Genomic DNA, 20,062 nt, shown 5'->3' on the forward strand with positions numbered 1-20,062 from the left:
GAGGCATTCCCTGGGCTTCAGATATATTTTAAGAAACAGCCAAACCCTGGGAAATGAAGATACTGTAAAAGGACAAAGATAATAAGGGTCAACAGCCCAGGGAGAACTGAAGGAAATGTGCTTCTAGGAGGACAGGGGAGAGTTTTAGTGAAAGGTCTGAAACAGGCAGCAGTGCGCATCCAGTGGAAGGAGCAGAAAAAACAAGACATGAAGCCTGCACAGAGTTGGTCTGGATGGATCCCTCCAACTCATGTGGTACCCGAGGAAGACATCATAAGAGCCAAAGGTTATAATTTAAAGCCCACCAAATTTGAATGAGGAAGAAGGCAAATTTGAATGAGGGTGATTAATCATTGGAACAAGCTACCTAGGGAAATGGAGGATTCTTCATCTGTGGGTGTCTTCCGATTAAGATCAGCTTCCTTTACGAAAGATATCCCTTTGCCAGGCATATGTCATTGGGCTGGGCACAGCAGTAAGTGGGGGAACTTCGATGGCCTGTAATACACAGGCAGGCCTGGTGACAGAATTGGACAAAGTGGTGGCATAGGTGGTGGGTATCATAGGCTGGGGAAGACATTGCCTTCCCAAACTGCCTCAACTGGCCCCACTCATGCTCCACCAGAGTTCCCCATGCCCACTCCCCCAGCGTGCTGTTATGATGCCAGAGGCTGGGCAGGCAAGTTGGGGGCTACGACCACTCTGGCCATCTAGTGCTGGGGCTGGTGGCTTGGCTGTGGTAGGGTGGGGCTTGCTGGTCAGGGGTGCAGGCAGTGTGGCCCCAGCCTTGTGCCATGCCTCTGCCTTTAGACCTGGGGCAGGCTGTGGGTGTCTCGCCCACCGGCTGCTCTCCAGGGCTCCAGGGTCAGGGGAGCCTGGGGACACTACCATGGGATAGGGAGGGGGACAGGATCAATGGTCACATTGTGAGGGAGGGGGCAGGCTGGACAGGGGCCAGCACTGGCCACAGTGGGAGCAGGGAAGCCTGGGATCTGGCAGGTGGTTTTTTTTTGGGGGGGGAGCAGGGGGCTTGCCTCTCTAAGTCATGGGGTCATCCATCGCCCATAATAGGGGGCTCATCTCTGGCCACCCAAAAGGGACGGGGCCATGGGCAGGAGGAGAGGGGCTGGTGACTAGCCTCCCCCAGCAAGCTGGGGCTCTGGCAGCAATTTAAAGGGCACAGGGCTCTAGCTGCTGCTGCTGCTATGGTAGCAGCCTGAAACCCCAGGGCAACTGTCCTCTTTGCCCCCCCCCCCTGCACCTCATCAGCCAGCCTTGTACACAGGGTGTTAGTTTAGATGATTTAATGGTCCCTTCAGGCCATAAAATCTATGAATCAAATAAAAATCCAAGATCCAGCACCCTGAACGTAGGTTATCTTCTGACTCAGAGCTCAATGGTGTGGTTCAAGCGTCTTTCTGCTCATGAGTCTCTTTCTTTTTGAGCCTCTTCTCCAGTCCCTCCTGATGCTCAGTATGACCCCCCCTCTCCCCCGCCACACACACTTCATGGCTTTGCTGCATGCCTTGCTCACTGCTTGGCCCACAGAGGGAATTAAAAGCATTTGCAAACATTTCAGATAGCATCAGGCATGATAGGGGCAGGCGCTGTGCAAGCTTCCCACGCACAGCTTTGCCGACGCACCTCTGACCTGCAGCACCTGCTCCTGCAGACCTGGCCTCCCACACAGCTAATGTTATTTATTTGCTGGGTTTATTTATAGGGCTTTGTGTGGGGCTGGTAGAGTGCAGCAGCCGGGCGCCGTACAGCTTATTAAAAACAAACAAAAACATGCGAGGCGTCTCAATGCAGCTACTCAGCATCCATCTCCTGCCTAGCAAAATCTCTGGCCTTAATAGCACGTCAAACTGAGTCAATTCATCAAAAGCCAAATTCTAAACACTTGGGGATCTGGGGATGGATTGTCCTGGAAGGTGAGGGACAAAGTAAACTAAGTCTACAACCAAAAGCATTCTCCACAATTGCTATGATTGAGCAGCAGGGAGAAACCCAGAACCAAATCTTTAGCTGGTGTAAACTGGCATAACTCCATGGTCTCCAAGGTAACTGGCCAGCCAAGGATCCTGCCCACAGACTCTAAATGAGTCCCAGATCTTGTAGGGCTTGGAAGACTATAATTAGCAATCGGAATTGTCCTCAGAAGAGCACAGATAAGTCAACAAAGAGCAGCAGGATTCTATGGGCTCACCATGACTTGGGTGACCAGACATCCCGTTTTTAAAGGGGCAGGCCCGTATTTAAGCCCTCCTGCAGGTGTCCCGACTTTTTCTTAAAAATGGGCAAATTGTTTCCCATCAGTACTAGTGGGTTCTGTGGCTAGGGAAATCCTTGCTTGACAGCCCCCCACCCACCAGTGGTGAGTGGAGGAGTCCAGGGGCCAATGATGGTGATGGGTGTGCAAAGCTGGTGGCCGGAGAAAGCTGCCCTGCACTGGGCTAATGGCTGCTCCCCCTGAAGGTCCATTAGTGCAGCCACTGCTGCATGCCTGCTCTTGGCCAGCGGGGCCCAGCTCCACTATCCTGTTTCCAGCCTGCACTGACAGTGTGCTGTGGGTAGCAGTGTCTGGTGCGTGCGAGCAGGTGCCAGAGGGTGGCTGGTCACTTGTTGCCTCTGCTGCCCATCCATTGGTCCTTTACGTGCTCTCCCTCTTTCTGTCCTCTCCCAATTGTACCCCTTCATGCTCACCTGCTCTGACACATCTTACCCCCACAGAGCCTGTCCCTTCCCAATGACCCTGCATGCCCCCTTGTGTTGCCTCAGGAAGACATGGCTCCAGGTACCTGGAAAGATGAGTCTGTTCTGGGGGGGCCTACTCATGCAAGGAAGGTGGAGAACGTTGGCAGGTCGATTGGTTACCCCGTCGTGTGAGAGAAGTGTACAGGAGTGTGTGTGTGTGTGTGTCCCTCTCCCCATGTGAACCCTAAGCCTTAAAGATAAAGGTAAATAAAAAGAATCCTGCTACACAGTATTTGTGTTTAACAGGGGCTCCGAAACCTGCTGTCAATTTGAACATTTGTCAGGCACAATTCTAATTGATTGTCACTGAACTCACTTGGAGACAAGCAATTTTACCAGTTGTCTCGTATTCAATATAGGGAAATGCGGTCACCCTAACAATGACCCGCCTGGCTCCAGAGGTGAACAGCCTCATTCTGGTCTAGCTGAATGTTCCACCTGTGCCTCAAGAGAGGGACATATGACAGTTATCTAGCTGGGAGGTTCGGATGGCTGGGCAAGGCAATCCCCTCCGGCCTGCACTGCCAGTGGTTAAGGGCCAGCAATGCACCCAACTCTGAAATGGCAGCTCACATTTTACCAGATACTCACAGGCCAGACAAGACAGACTGGGAGGTCTGCTTAGTAATGTCTCACATTTTGTGGGCAGCTGTCCCAGGTCCCAGGAGAACTGCTCCTCTGGCCCCTCGGGGTCACGTTGAGCGCACCCCTCCCGAGGCTCAGGCCTTGGGCTGTTGTCTGGCTGTGACGGAATCACACAATGCTCCCCTCCTAAACTGGGCTGTGGGTTGTAGGGCTCTTTATTGACTGCAAGTATCTCAGCAGGTGCATCAGAGACTCAGACCCTGCTGTTCTATTCCCTCTGACGTAGGGAGTAATGCAGGGCTACACTCAGCACATGGATATTTGTTTGTGGCCCGCGGGGCATTTTGGGTTTACATGGGGCTCAACACATGGCCTGTGGGTGGGATCCTTTGAACGTGGACTCCAGTGGGAACATGCTCCACAACGGCAAGGGATCTCCCAGGAGGGGTGAGCAGTGAAAGACACAAACAGACCGATTGGCTGGAACAGACGGATACAGGGTGTCGGCATTTCTAGCCCCCAGGAAGGAGGTGCTGGGAGTGTCCGGGGCACTGTGGAAAGTGCTGGTTGCTTAGCCTTGTGGGCAGAATCTGAGAGGTGCTGACTGGCTCACACTGGCCACGGGGCTTCCAAAGTTGAGTAGCCCTAGATTAATGGTTAATATAATGACCGGGCAGCCTCCTGGAAGCAATGTGTTGTTTAATTAGAAGCAAAATATTTCAGAGAAAACAGCTCTTAAAACAACAGAACAGATTGTGCACATCTTGGGTTTCCCTAGGGCAGCTGTTCACAAACTTCACTGCACCATGAACCACCTTCTGACAACAAAAATTACTGCACGATCCTGGGCCGAGTGGTCGGTGGGAAGGAACAGGGTGCAGCTGTAGCTCTGCTGTCCTAGGCTTTGGCTTTTGCCCAGGGAGGAGGGGATCAGGCTTCAGTCTCAATCTTGGGCTCCGACAAGTTTAACACTGGCCATGGAAACCCTGTTCAAATGGGATTAATTATGACCCACTTTGTGGTCTTGACCCACAGATTGAGAACTGCTGCCCTAATTCCTTGGCACTGGGACAGCCCAGCTGTTTTAGACTCCCTCTACAGAATCTCTGTCAAGTTGGTCTCCAGATGGCCTCTAACAGGTGATCCCCCCCTTCCTCCTCCATGCACCCGTTTCTCTCCTGAGAAGCACTTTTTGACTCAGGCATGTGCTTTACATGTCCAGGCTCCTCACTTTGGCAAAAGAAAACGAGACAGGATTCTTGAAGCTAGCCGCCTGCCCTGTTGCCTTTCAAAGAGGTGCTGAGGACGTCCTGAACAAGAGCTATTGTGTCATGTGCCTGTTTGCTATTCCTACAGCCGCCTGTAAAAATAGCTTGAAATTGTTGTACAGGAAATTCTAATAACCCACCGCCCGCAGCAACATTACCTCCCTGATCTGTGTCACACATCATGGTCATAAAATGATTGCACCACCGTGTTGTACATTAGTACAGAGCAATACCATAACTGCCACAGCCACACAGAGATGTCAGATTTGGGGAGGGATTTGAATGGGGCAAGGAGCTTGACAAACCAGTATGGAACATTTGTACCATAGAGAAAACAGTAGGATAAGGACAAAAAGATGCCCCGAGGCAAAGGGGAGAGAGCTGGCAAAGACACACTAAAGGTGGACCAAGCTGTAAACTGAGATGGTGTTTGGGCAGAGTCTTGTGAGGGAGGACTAGAGATATAACTGTGATTGGGTTGGGAAGGGGGGGGCAACAGAAGGATGTGAGGGAGGAGGAGAGGCCCGGTCAAAGCACTGAGTGCTAACAATATTAGCAGCTACTTTTTGGACAAGGGGGGCTCAGGAAGACAGGAGAGGAGGTCGTGGCAGTGACAGATGATAAGGGTCTAGACAAACTCAGCCAAGGGTTAGCATCAGCCCTTGTTATCTGAGGGTCTAGACTGCATCACTCTGTCGGCAGAGGGATGCAGATTAGGCAGGTCGACATTGCAAATGAGGCAGGGATTTAAATATCCCCTGCCTAATTTGCATAAAAATGGCCATCGCGTTTTGCCGACTCTGCACTTTGTCGGCAAAAAGCGGCAGTCTAGAGGGGGATCTGTCGAGAAAGAAAGCCTTTTTCGACAGATCCTGTAAACCTCCTTGCAGGAGACATAAGGGATCTGTCAAAAAAGGCTTTCTTTCTCGACAGATCCCCCTCTAGACTGCCGCTTTTTGCCGACAAAGTGTGGAGTCGGCAAAATGCAGCGGCCATTTTTATGCAAATTAGACAAGGGATATTTAAATCCCTGCCTCATTTGCAATGTCGACCTGCCTAATCTGCATCCCTCTGTTGGATGCAGTCTAGACATACCCTGGGATTCCACAGTGCTCTGCTAATGCATCTTCATCCTAATCTGTAGCCCATCCCTGTCCCTGTAGTCCGAGTCCAGGACTCCCACACCTCTCAGACAGTGCCCCGTCCTTCCTGATTTGCAACACTCCCTGCTGTTCCAGTCCTGGGCCCTTACTCAGCTCTGCATCCCCAAGTTTTCTGCCACATCCCAGGCCCACCCTGGAAGGGGCAAACTACCAAGTGTCTGTGCTGCCCCTGCTTTAGTGTCTTTGGGTGCTGTTAAGTGTAAAAGGTTGACTTGAAATACAGCTATTGAAGAAGCCCTTCTCACTGGAGATAGAAACCCCACCTGTGTTACTTTCAGCTTGGAGCAGACCTTGGCCAGACAAGCGTTGCCGTTGGCTGTCCGGAGCGTAGGTGTGTGGCAGCAGGCACGTAGGGCTGCTGGCCAGTCTGAGGTGATGCATTTTCCTGTAAATCTGTTCAATCACATTCTAGGTATTTCGTGGCACAATAAAAGTCCCTGTGTCCTGGATGCCAGTAAGGCCTGGAGGGGAGCGGAATGAGGAAAGGGAATTAAATGGGCCTTTTACAAGCATAGAAGAAGCCTTACTCCTCTTCAAGCCATTTAAGGCAAATGTTGCTAGACTACTCTTGGAGACAGTGCCCTGCTCAGCTCTGAATGGACTGTCCTTTGCAAACACTGTATAGACCCCCTGAGGTGAGGCTGGTGCATACTGTTGGCAGAAAAATTAAACTAGAGAAAGAAAATAGCTATTTGTTTTAGAAACTGAGCAAAGGTGATTAGTGTGTGTATGAAATGAATGCAGGGCTTGACTTTCTCCTCCCCTCCCACTTTCTATCGGCACTATCAGGCTATGTCTACACTCACGGTTTCTTGCACCAGAAATATGCAAATGAGGCTAAGCGTGGAATATCACCAAGCCTCATTTACATACCTGATGAACCGCCATTTTTGCAGAAGAGGCTCTTGAGCCAGAAGGAGCTGTCTACACTGCCCCTTCTTGCGCAACAAAAACCCTCTTGCACAATGCCATTACGCCGATTACTTTTCAGGAAGAATGGCATTGTGCAAGAGGGTTTTTGTTGTGTAAGAAGGGGCAGTGTAGACAGCTCCTTCTGGTGCAAGAGCCACTTCTGCAAAAATGGCGGCTCATTAGGTATGCAAATGAGGCTTGGCGATATTCCACATTTAGCCTCATTTGCATATTTCTGGTGCAAGAAGCCGCGAGTGGAGACATAACCTCACAGTCAAGTGGCAGTGGCCAGTGCTGAGTGCAAGCACCTGGTTTCTGGGATTCAAATGCTGCCAAAGGGGCTGGTTTGGTCTCAAAGGAGAAATAAATAAAAGAGTTTGGAGGCTCCTGAGACATGTTCTATCTGCTGCCTATTGCCTCTAGCATCTCTCCTGTACAGGAAGACTAAGAAGGAAGAAAGCAGGGTGGGGTGGATTTGCACACAAATAGCTATTGTGCACATCAAAATCCAGAATGCAGGTGCATGAAGAAATAGCAGAACATTCCTGGAAGGGAGAGAGACCTGGACAACTGGGGCAAAGTCAAGATCCCACAAGAAATGGTCAGGACTCAGAATGTAAATTAACAGAGGGTTTAAACACGGGGACATGCTTCTATAAAGAAATTGGTGGAGTTTTGCCATTGACTTCAATGGGAGTACATCTAAATCCAGTATGTGTTATCCTCCCAAACAGGGACCATCATATGGCTAATCAATCCCTTCTTCCTAATTTGGAACAACCAACTAGGCATTCCTTGTTTTACCTTTCGAAAGTATCTGGTGCGTATTCAAGCTAGAGGCTGGAGTAGATGCAAGATTTCCTGCTCTCCAGCTCTGTTGGTGTTGGCCACTCACCCATGTTGGTCACTCTGCTGAACCAGAGCCTTCCCTGTCATTCCAGTCCCAGGGTCCTCCCTACCTCCAAACCAATACCCATAAACCCTAAAATGGAATACTCCTTGTTACTCTAGTTCTTGCTGCTTGTGATTTGCATAGGATTTAAACTCAGGCTTCTGAGATCTCAGGGTGTGGCATTAACCTGCTACATCACCTAAATCCTAACAAGCTTTTCAGGAAAAAAATAACCATCAGAAGAGAGTGTATGAGAGTAAAAATCTTCCAATATGGCAGTCTTTGTCTCCTTTGATTTTTTTAAGTAACTTTCTAAATGCCAACGAGGCTTATGATCACCTAATGTACAGAGCCCACAAGGCAGCTGCTGATATTGTTGGGCCAATCTCTATATATCTGCTCCTAATAAGTCTCAGGTATCAGACACACCTGTTGGGCAAGAGACCCCCCCCCTCCCCCCGCATTGGAACTTCAGTGCATGTGCAGCTGCAGGGTAGCGTTGACCACATCTGCCAAGCAGCCACTTTGGAGCTTTTCCTTTCATTATAAATATTTAAGAAGCTTTGGCACCCAGGAAAGTGAAAGAAAAGGACCAGCTGAGTCTAAGCTAGTGCAGTCCAGCATGCTGCAAGCCTCTCATGCCATCTGTCAAAACCTCTCAGCCCTAACCTGAAACAATCCCTGCCTTAAACCGACACAGCTCTGCCGAGGCACTGCAGTCCTGCCTTGTTCTATTCTACTTCTTTCTGAACAGATGGATTCCACATCTAGCACTGAGTGCTTATAATCCCCTCTCCCTCTTGGTACTACCATCATTGCATCTAGTATAGCTCATCTGCTGCAGCACTGGCCTCTCCTAATGCTAATCTCTCTGCCTTCGACCTCCAGCCAACCTACCACCCTGCCTACAATTTCATTTCTGGCAAATAAAATGTCACTGTCTCTCCCTCATCCACAGCCCATGTGACTGGCAGCAGAGAAAAGAGGAAGTCAAAAGGAGCCCTGCTTTGGGCTGAGAACCCAAGAGCACCAAGAAAATCAAGACCTGAAATGTGACCTTACTGGACTGGCTAAAAAGCTGTTCGCATCAGGAAGGTAAAAGGAATGGAGAGCCTGGGGTAAGACATAGGCAATGCAGGCTTTAAGGCAGCTGGGTCTCATGCTGGCTTTCCTAGGCCAATCCCAGTTCTAATTAGATGAGTTTAGTGCATCTCCCCCCACTCTCTGCTAAAAGGAAAGAGCCCTTCCAGCTTTTTTAATGTGGGGTAGAATCCTGTGCAGATAAGGAGTTTGGCTGCTGATTCTCTGACAATGGTCCCTAAATTTAGCTCAGACAAGAGAAGAAACCCCAAGAACTCAAACAAGACTGCTAAACTGAGAACAATGAAGAGGCCTCACTTTAGGGGCAGAGGTAGTGCAGCTATTGATACAAACAGGCGAACAAAGCGGATGGTGCAACAGGAATCAGCCACCTGGAACAAACTGAGCCCCTTTATTCCTGGGGCAGAGGTATAAAAGGCCAGTTCAATGAGACTAAGCTTTTCCTTTTGTTATGGGTGCTGGAGCATAGGAGAGGGCTCTTGTTAAAACCGATGGGGCTGCTGTGAGGAAATGAGTTAGTGATATTTATGAAGCCTAGGACAAGTCATGCTTATGTGCTGTATTAGAAACACTTGAGAGATACCTTCCCACCATAGTGACTTAAGGCTGGCCCGTAAGGGGACAGCTACACAGCAATAAAAAACGCAGCTCAGTGGACTGTGATTCCAGGGCTGCAAAATGACTGCGTAGATATTTGGGCTCCATCCTAGCTTGTTTCACTTCTCTAGCCTCACAGCCTGTGCCCTGAGCCTGACTTGGGCCAGCGGTAGCTTTATTGTGGGGTTTTTATCCTTGTGTAATGTCCTTTATCTGTTTTGTATTGGTAATCTGGATTCAGCAAAGCCTCACTTTTGAGGCTATTCAAGTGCTTTTTAAACATTTATTGAGCCTTCTGTGGTCACCCCTGTCTCCAGCATTCCTGTCCTGCTGAAAAAATCTAGGCATTAAATGTATATTTTTAAATGCACAGTTACTGCCATTATTAACCCTACGGTTATTTCCCTTCTTCCTCTCTTTGTAGGGTGTCTCTCTAAGCTTGGTAGCCCTGGGAGGTAGGGAGCATGTCTTTGTATCTGTGTGAAGTGCCTAGCACTTGGATGCTATACAAAGAAGTAATAGTTACCTTCCTATACAGTTCAGAGGGGTAGCCGAGTTTGTTGTGTTCTAACTTTTTCCAGTTACAGACTAATAGTCTAGCAGCACCTTAAGGTCTAACAAAACATGCAGATGGTATCATGAAAGCTCATGATACCAACTATGTGTTTTGTTAGTCTTTAAGGTGCTGCTAGACTATTTGTTGCTTAAGTTATTCCTATAAAGGTCAGTGTGAGCTATTCTTATCTCCACTTATAGACAAGTGACATGAATAGCCTACCGTGAGGGTGAATTGGTGAGAGCTGTGAATAGAACTGCCATCACCTAACTTTGCTATGTGTGTTAATCATGCCCCCTTCCTGTGATCTCTGCTTTATGAATGTTATGGTGGAGTTAGAACTCTCCTGTATCTACCAAAACACATGCAAGGATGGGCCCCAAGCATGGTCCTACACAAACTCAATGCAGTGCTCCCTCTGCTGGCTTTGCAAGACCGCTGCTAACCACTATTCCTTGAAAGTGCCATACTAACTCTTGCAAACATTACTAGCCCATGAACAAGTAAAGAACCAGGTTACCTTCCAGCTCTGCTATAAACAGACTGGGGGCAACAATGAGAGGGAAATGCTTTCAATTCTTAAGGGACATGAGATTACTGGAGGAAACGGACATGAAAAACATATCTAAAGAGTACAGAAAAAAGTACAGTGCTGGGATTGGCTCAGCAGTTTGGCACAAACTCAGGGCTGACACAGAGAGTTCTGTCTTCTCGCACCTTGATAGCATGTTCATTAATCCCACCTTTCACCCTTCCAACATGCAGGAGCAGTCTCTGAGGGCACTATTGCTGTCAAAGTGAGAATAACCAGGACATAGATAATCCCACTGAGGTAACCTAGTCACTTCCACTCCCTGACTGCCCCTTGTTTCCTGGACCTAAACTGTATTCATGCTCACTCTTCCTTGGGATGCCCATATGATCCAAGCTACTTTTGTCCAGCTGCAACATTGCTTTTTCAGTGTCTCCTTGAATGGTGTTTGCTTTTCTAATTCCCCTTTCTGATTGTGCAGATCATTTTTAAAGGCACCCACTGGTCCTTTTGGAAAGACAGTTTTTCCTGCCTCTGCTTGGCTGTAAACATGTTCTTTCAGTCACTTACCAACTGTAGAAACATTATGTGCTTCCTTCTTGGCATTTGTGTTTCTGTAAGAGGTAGACAATAATAGATGCACTAGGGCAGAGACCCTTGCTGACCTCAGAGAGGCACCTGAGGGTAATTTCCCCTTTCATGAGCCAACCCCAGAAATTGATTTGGATCCAATATAGTTAGTAAAGAAGAAAATCTTTGGCCCAGATTAGGGATGTGAAAGGTTAACTTGGCAAGCTACACTCTTAATGGGTGATGCTTGTTGTTTCCAGTTAGCCAATGGGGGCTGGAGCAGTTCCCCACCCTCTCTGGGCAGGGGGGTGTTAAAGCCCTGTGGAGCCTACCTTGGACAGGGGCTGCTCTGACCTCTCTCAGCAGTGAGCCTGGGTGTGTCACAGGTGGGAACTGCTTTGGCTGGGCTGGAGCAGCCTCAGCCTATCCCCCTTCAATTGGTTAGCTGATTAAACATCACATTTAACCAGTTAACCAATTAAATGGGATTTTACACATCTACCCCAGAATATCTATAGTCTACATGGACTCAAAGGGCTAGATCTTTAGCTATTGTGAATCAGTGACCCACACATAGCAAGCATGTTATTTTTTTCTTCATTAACAGGTCCACTGATGGGGGCAGCAAAGGGGGCAATTGCTTTGGGTCCTGGATGCTACTGCCAAGGGCCCTATAAATCACTGTTGGAGGGCTGCACTACATGCTCTCCCTGGCTCTGGGGGCAAGAGGGAGCCTGAATGTGCTCTGTGCAGCACATTCCTGCCTGAGGCCCATCCTTTCTGGAGCACATAGCTCTCCCCCCACCCCTCACCTTGCCCAGGAGCCTGAGGAGGCTGTTGTCTCCCCCATATGTTAATAAAAGGTTTATGAATGTGTTGGCCTATTGCTCATTGTATTTCAGTGTTCTTTTCCTAGTGGCAGGGCAGCTAGAGGTGAGGAAAAATCCATCTAACCCATCCCTCTGTCAGTGCAGTGGTAAATTGTCCCAGTAGTTGATACCCTCACTGATAAATTCTAATCTGAATTTGGATTAGCCATTAGATCATGTTACAGCCCATTATTACATATTTGTTCCCCTGTGATCAAGTTCCCCCCTTAGCCTCTGTCACATAAAAATCATATGTGGGTCCTGTAGCTTAGCAGGCCTGGGACGGAAGTTTCCATCCCTGCTGTACCCAGCTTAGCATAGCCTGGGACCCCACAAGCCCAAACAGCAGCTGGGCTTTATCAGCTTTAAACCATGCTTTGAGCTGGGAAACTACTGAGCAGTAAACAAGTTTGACCTTGGTCTCAGCTCATAAGAGTGATAAGAACGGCATTGAGCCAGGTACGTGCACACCCGGTAAACAACTGTAGTATAAGTAGTGTAGGGAGTCCCATGTCCATTGAGTCTCATCAGGGATCTAGACCTCAAAGGGTGTCCTGGGTCCCCCAGGTGGAGCCATGTCCACTGCGGCCTGGCGCGAGGTGACCTGAATGGGACTCCCTGCAGAACTGAAGGGGCGTAAGCATTTCCAAGTGCCTGTTACTCTTTTATGCATTCCTCTGCCTATGTTTATTGGCATATTACTTTGCAGTAGCTGTGTAACCATCTGGCAGTATTACACCTGTAGCAGTAGTGACGTAGTAAGATTAATAAAAGCAACTATCTATCCCTAATCAACTCTGTCTTGAAGCAAATCCACAACCCTATTGGGCCTTGCCCATGTGAGTTGACAGCCTCCTCTTTGTTAAACTAACTAGATTAAGCTCCTTGACTCAATCATTATAAGGCATATTATTTAATCCTTTAATCATTCCTCTGGCTCTTCTCTGAACCCACCCCAATGTATCAACATCTTTGAATTGTAGACACCAGAACCAGATGCAGTACTGCAGCAGCAGTCACCCCAGTGCCAGATACAAATAAGTTCCAGCTTCCTTTGTCTATGCATTCAAGGATCAAAGTAGCCCTTTTAGCCACAGTGTCAGACGGAGAGCTCATATTCAGTTGATCATTCACTATATAACCCTCAAATCTTTTTCAAAATTACTGCTTCCCAGGATGGAGTCCCCCATCATGTCAGTATGGCCTACATTCTTTGTTCTTAAACTTTTACATTTAGCCATATTAAAACACATAGGCTGTGTCTACATTGGCAAGATTTTGCGCAAAAGTGGAAAATGGCTGCTCCATTATAGGGCTGCCAACTTTCCCGACCAGATGCTATTGCCACAAATGACATCTGATCCAACCCATCAGGAAGGTTGGCAATCGTACTCTGTTATCTTGCTCAGGATCAACCCCAACCTGACAGGCCTATAATTAGCTAGGCCACTCCATTTATTCTTTTTAAACACTGGTAAAACGTTAGCTTTCTTACAATCTCTGGAACTTCCCCAGTGTTCTAAACCCTATTGAAAATCAACAGTAATGGTCCAGCATGTTCCTCAGCCAGCTCTTTTAAAATTCTTGGATCCAAGGTATCTGAATCTACTAATTTTAAAATATCTAATTTTAGTAATGGCTGTTCAATATATTCCCAAAATACTAGTGGAATGTAAAGAGTGTTCTCATCATCATATGACATGAGTTCTTCACCTTTTTCCCCTTGCAAATACAAAAGAACAATATTTATTGAACATTTCTGTCTGTTCTGCATTATTATTGATAATTCTCCCATGTTCCTCTAGTAATGGATCAATTCTGTTGTCAGGATTCTTTTTATTCCTAATATATATTTAAAAATCCTCCTTATTGTCCTTAATTCTGCTGGCCATTAATTTCTCCTTGTGTCCCTCTGTTTCTATTATCACTTTTCTACAGTTCCCAGCTTCTGACTTATATTCATTACTAATCGACTTCCCTATGAGGTCCCTGCCTCATTGATTCCATTCCTAGCTACATATTCGGTTGTAAATGTGTTCTTATTGTTGGAAACTCTGATCCATCACTCCAGCCTTTTCTCTTCAGCTCTGTGGACCTTCCCTGATTACAGTGTCCATCATCCTAGTATCTAATAGTAAAACTATCACCATTCTATCTTATCTAACATCACTGTTTTCTGATAGATGTCTCTTTATTTGTCTTCCTCTCTTACTACCTCTGTTCTCCCTCCATTAGTTGCCTTTTCCCTTATGGTAAAATCTTCAGAACTTTGGATCTGAGTGCATTACAAACCTCTCCTAAGAAGTAATTATCAATCTTCCTATTTTACAGATGGGAAAACTGAGGCCCAAAACTAAAGAGATCTTGTTTGGGTGATATAGCAAGTCAATGGCAGAGTGTGGAATAGAATCCAAAATTCCAAAGTCCCTGCCCTGACCACAAGATCCAGCCCCCCTTCCCATCTGGTTCATTTTCAGTGCCATCCAACAGATTTCACAATGCAGAAGAGGGTGTCCCTGGCACAACTGATAATACATTCAGGCAAAGTGGTGCCAACCCACCAGACACAGGCATCAGTCAGGGCAGAGAGGGGGCTTTAAAAAGGGAGTTGGCTGGAGGGAGTTGGCAACTTGAAATGAAAAGCAGGAGAGAAAAGGCTCTTTTCCAAAAAAAGAAATGAAGTAAAAATTAATAACTAAATCTAAAAAAGCAGACTGAGAATGGAGCTGCTTGATTTTTCCGAGAAGGCTCCCCAGAAGCACAATGAGAACATCTGTGCCGCGGCTCGCTCCTTGGAAGGGCCTCAGGCCGCAGAGCAATGCTGGCGTCAGCTGCTTACAGTGATGGCCTTGATGAGGTCCTCTCCCTGCTTCCCACAGGGCCAGGGCCACTCAGAAAAACTTGCCTGAGTGCAGCTACTCCTGCTGTTGGGCTTGAATCGCAGCCCAGGGCTGGATCTCAGCAGCCATCAATTCCTCTTTTCACTTTGTCTTGTTCTCTTTGGGCTCCGTATATTTCAAACATACACAAGTGTCCCACGTGGAGAGGCAGGAGGGGGGAGACAGTCAAGCGCAGAAATAACCGTCCTTCTGTGAGGCCCATGAAAAGCGTTTTCATAAGGGCCCCTGCTCAAAACGTTCTGTTATCAGGCACCGAGAAGCAGCAGGTCAACACACAGAGGCCCAGCTCCTGGGAACAAAATGAAACTCTAAGTAACACACACAGCCTCAGTGGCCATCTGCACAGACGCACACGGCCCACACTCAACGCAGCTGTCGCATATAAACAAACAGGTTTTTCTGTATTGTTGCCAGCAACACATAAGAGCCAGAGGTTTATTTCTACGTTCTTCCCACACAAGGCCGCAAGGATGGATCTTCACAGTTTAGGATCAAACCCTCCTGCACGTGCTTGCAAAAGGTGAATCCAAACGTGGTGCTCTGAATTGGTATAAATAACAATGTTCTGCCTCTGAGTAGCATCTTTCATCTGACCCCTCTGCCTGGTAGGTATTCCAATCAGCTGATTAGTGGCCATGGGTCAACACTGCCTTTGTTGGAGAGAGTTGGACGTGTTTAACCATGTGTCACAATCCTTGTACTGTTATTGACTAATGAAGATTCCCTTCTAATTCAGGTGCTAGCAGCCCTTGATACAAATGCAGGAGGCTCTGAGTTCTTGACCTGCTGTCACTTTCCAGGGACTGTGAATCTGACTGTATGCTGTGTGCAGCGTGATGAAAGCCAGGACCTTCTAGATATCCGCTGACTTATTACACTGTCCATAATTACCCTCTTTCAGAGGTGGTGAAATGGGAGCAGATGGAGGTGAAGTGGGTCAAAGAAACACAACAAATCAACGGGAGTGGAATCCTGTTTGGGGAGGAAGCAGTTTGTGGGGGTATGTCTACACTACAGCGCTAATTCGAACTAACTTAGTTCGAATTAATTAATTCGAACTAACTTAGTTCGAATTAATTAATTCGAACTAAGCTAATTTGAATTAGTGCATCCAGACTTAAAAACTAGTTTGAATTAGCGTTTTGCTAATTCGAACTAGCATGTCCACATTGAGTGGACCCTGAACCGAGGTTAAGGATGGCCGGAAGCAGTGCCGGCAGGGCATCAGAGTAGGACTTAGAGCATGGAGCTGCTGTCTCAGGCTAGTGGAGGGCTGTGCTTAAAGGGACCCGACTCCCACCCCGGACAGACAGTTTTCAGGGGTTCCCCGCTTGCAAAGCAGTCCTGGCTTGGAGTGCCCTGAATGCCCACACTCAGCACATCACAGCACTCGGCCATCAGCCCGGCTGCACTTGCCGCAGGCTGCCATCCAAGGGGATCAATTGGGGGGCTGTCAGGATCCAGGAGGCCCTCCAGGAGAGCTTCCACCCCGAGGAACCCGCAGAGCCACCCCAGTCCTCCCCATTGGGGGATCATACCCCATTCCTCCCTCACCCCCTTCCACTTACCCCTCCCTAGCCCCCCTTCCTAATGTACAAAATAAATGACATGTGTGTTCAAAAATAGAAACTCTCTTTATTGAACAAAACTCGGGGAGACTGGGAAAAGGAGGTGGGAGAGGCGAAGAGACAGGGTGGGAGAGGGGAGGGCAACTAAAATGATCAGGGGTTTGGAACAGGTCCCATATGAAGAGAGGCTAAAGAGACTGGGACTTCTCAGCTTAGAAAAGAGGAGACTGAGGGGGGATATGATAGAGGTCTATAAAAGCACGAGTGGGGTGGAGAGGGTGCATAAAGAAAAGTTCTTCAGTAGTGCCCATAATAGAAGGACTAGAGGACACCAAATGAAATGAATGGGTAACAGGCTTCAAACTAATAACAGAAAGTTCTTCTTCACAAAGCAAATAGTCAACCTGTGGAACTCCTTGCTGCAGGAGGCTGTGAAGGCTAGAACTAGAACAGAGTTTAAAGAGAAGTTAGATAGCACTCCATGGACCCAACCTCCATGACTTTATTAGCCAGGGGGTAGAAATGGTGTCCCTGGCCTCTGTTTGTGGAAGGGTGGAGATGGATGTCACGAGACAAATGGCTTGGTCATTGTTTCGGTCCATCCCCTCCAGGGTCCCTAGTGTTGGCCACTGTCAGCAGACAGGCTATTGGGCTAGATGGACCTTTGGTCTGACCCAGTACGCCCATTCTAAGCTCAGGGCTCAGGGTCGGGGGTCTCACTGGACCACCCTGATTTTCATGCACACCTGCTCCTGGGTGGCCAGGCTGGCAGCTATCCTGACCTAGACGGCCACTTTCCTGTGCCTAGTGCGGAGGTCGTGGATGAGGTCCATGATGTCTGTACTAGACCAGGCGGGCGCCTGCCTCTTGCGGACCTGTGCAGGCTCCCGGGAGCCGCCAGCCTGGTCCCGGGAAGAGGCGGAGGGCTGGGTGGCAGCGGGTGGCTGGCTCGAGCCGTGCCAGGTGCAGGGTCTGCTGGCTGGGTGCTGGCAGGCTTGCACCTGGCACGGGCACCGTAGCCAGCCTGTGCCCCTTTAAGGGCTCCGGGGCCAGGAGGGGGACAGACGAGTTTCCCTGGTGGTGCCCAGAGTGGCCACCAGGGAAAGCTGGGGAGGGCTAGCCTCCCACTAGTTCAAATTAAGTGGCTACACAGCCCTTAATTCGAACTAGTTAATTCGAACTAGGCATTAGTCCTCGTGGAATGAGGTTTACCTAGTTCGAATTAAGTTCAAACTAGCGGTTTGCATGTGTAGCGCCTATGAAAGTTAATTCGAACTAACGTCTGTTAGTTCGAATTAACTTTGTAGTGTAGACATACCCTGGGAGGGCCGAGAGGGCTATAGGCAGCTGGGGAAGGGGAAACAGGGTTGTTTGGGGAGTCAGTGAAGCTTGAAGTAGTCTGGGGAGGGAGAAGGGAGCAGTGGAAGCCTAAAGCAGCTTGAAGGGGTTGTGGGGGTTAAAGGGGGAATAGTAGCAACCTGAGGAAGATTCTACCATTCTAACCCTCTCCAAATTAGCCTGCCTGCTTCTGTTTTCTCCCAGCTCTGGCCTCTCTCAGCAGCTGCTGCCACCACTGACCATCACCTCCTCCCTTGGGCCGTGGGCTCCATGCTTGCCCAGTGTCAACAGAAGTAGCTTTAAGAGGGGAGACAGAGACCATCTATGTGCTGCAGTTCTTGGGAAGGAGGTAAGACAAGCAACCGCAATGATCTACCTGACTGTGTGAGCTCTCAGCTGGGTGCCCGGCCAAAGAGACACGAGACAGCCATGTTTTATAAAGGTGAATCTGACTGCATTGTCTGGGGCGAGAGGTTGTCCCCTTCTACGTTCCTGACCAGAAGTTTGGAATAACCAAGGGAGAGAGCAGCCCCTGAAGGATCCAATCCAATTTACACAGTGAGACCAGATCAGGACTTTGGGAATTCAGTGAGTGCTGGGCAGATAGATATCTGTGCAGTGCAGACATGGTTCATACAGCTCAGACACATACTTCCTAGGAGGGAGGCTTTGTGCTTTGATTTAAGACACATTTAATTCCCAGTAACTGGAGGCGCAGGGATGGGGCATGCTCAGGGGAGGAGGTGGGGAAGAGGCGGGGTAGGGGTGGAGCAGGGGTGGAAAGAGGTGGGGTAGGAATTTGGGGCATGGGGTGGGGTGGGGACAGAGCCTACAGTGGAAAGGGGGGATATCGAGCAACACCCCTTCCCCCAATAAAATGAGAAGTCTATGTCTGGGATAAGCTGGGGGAGGGGTGCTTTCTTTGAGCTCCCATTACCTCCTCTCCTGTTACAAATTCCTTCAAATCTTTTATATCCTAAACATTTCCATGAGGGAATATACATTTTCCAGGGAATAAACTGCTGCTTTGTGGAATGTTTTGCACATTTGCAAAACCTCATCTAACTAAACAAAACTGGCCAGTGTTCCTGACATTCAAATTATGAGGCCATCTTTAAAATGGCTTCATCATATAATGTTGCAAAATTCCCCTCTTTGAATAAAATTCCCCATAGGTTTTATGCCCTGAGATATATTTAAAATGGATTGTGTTACCACAAGTATTTTAAATATTAGGAAGCAGCCAGATTTGGAACCATTTAAACAGTGTTCCATGTATATTATTAAATGCATGACCAATATCTTTTTATAAAATGCATCACCAGCACACGGAAAACACATTAATACTAAATGCAGTACATCCTGGAAAAGGCTTGATTGCATTTTGTATAAAGGTAGAAGAAATTATATGTTGGATGCTTTCAAATAGCCAATCTACAAAAAATATACAATTGGGCATTTGAGGTACAATAGCATATGACCTGGCTGCAAGATTATCTATTAGCCTGCACTTGTGGGATAAAAATGAGGTTCTCTGAGCCATTTTAAAGCAGAAAGTTATTTGTAGGCCTCTGTGCACTGTGGAACAGTTCTGCCTTATATTCTGAGATAAATATGCTTTCAAGAGGGTGCATCAGAGGGACAGAATGTACCCACGATGAGATACAGGATTGGCATGTCTCTTTCCAAATAATTTTAGTACAAGCCCTGATCAAATTTTATTCTGTGGCTTGATTAATCATTTCTCTAATAGTGATTGATTTAAAGGCCAGCAAAGCGCTTCAGTGGCAATCAGTGTTCTAATTTTTCTAACCCTGGAGCGCAATGTATTTTCATACGTGCACCAGTGTGGAGGTGATGTATGACACAATACCTTCATATTGGTGCATGTAACAAAGTTCACGTGGTGGGGGTGAGGCCAAGAGGTTCTGAGTGTGGGAGGGGGCTCAGCCATGGGGAAGAGAGTTGGGGTGCAGGGGTGGGAGGGCTCTGGCTGGGAAGGCAGGCTCTGGGGTGGGTCTGGGATTCAGGATGCAGGCTCTGGAGTGCAGGAAAGGGGCTCAGGACTGGAAGTTGGGGCGCAAGAGAGGTACAGACTCTGAGCTGGTAATATGGGTTTGGGGTGGGGATGCTCAGGTCTTGGTGGGGTGGGGGTTGGGACTCAGGCTTACATGGGCAGATCCCTGTTGGGGGTGGCAAGGAGGGCCCCCTTTTCCCAGCCATGGCAGCTCTGTACTGGTGCTGGCAGCAAGGGGCTCCTTCCCATTGTCCCTGGCAGCTTCAGGGCTTGGGAGAGCTCTCTGTCCATGCTGCAGTCCTGGGTCCCTGAGCAGGGCTTAATGGGAAGCTGCCCGGCTGTGCAGCTTAGGGGAAACATAGGTGTTTTTTTCTGTTTTTCACGTGTAATCCACTTCCTTGTCCTCAAAATGACAAAACACATGGATAACGGGAAAG

General features: G+C 48.2%; 1 pseudogene across 1 annotated transcript in view; it reads right to left on the minus strand.

Moving 5' to 3' along the window:
* Nucleotides 1-8,058: 8,058 nt before the first annotated feature.
* Nucleotides 8,059-20,062, minus strand: part of LOC142818300 (interferon-stimulated gene 20 kDa protein-like) — a 29,652-nt pseudogene continuing 17,648 nt past the window's right edge. Inside the window, exon 5 of the transcript XR_016350671.1 lies at nucleotides 8,059-14,991. The product of XR_016350671.1 is annotated as an interferon-stimulated gene 20 kDa protein-like (transcript). The remainder of the gene's footprint in view (nucleotides 14,992-20,062) is intronic.

Source organism: Pelodiscus sinensis, chromosome 14 (genome assembly GCF_052426305.1).
Source record: "Pelodiscus sinensis isolate ZL-2025 chromosome 14, ASM5242630v1, whole genome shotgun sequence".
Classification (NCBI taxonomy): Eukaryota; Metazoa; Chordata; order Testudines; family Trionychidae; genus Pelodiscus; species Pelodiscus sinensis.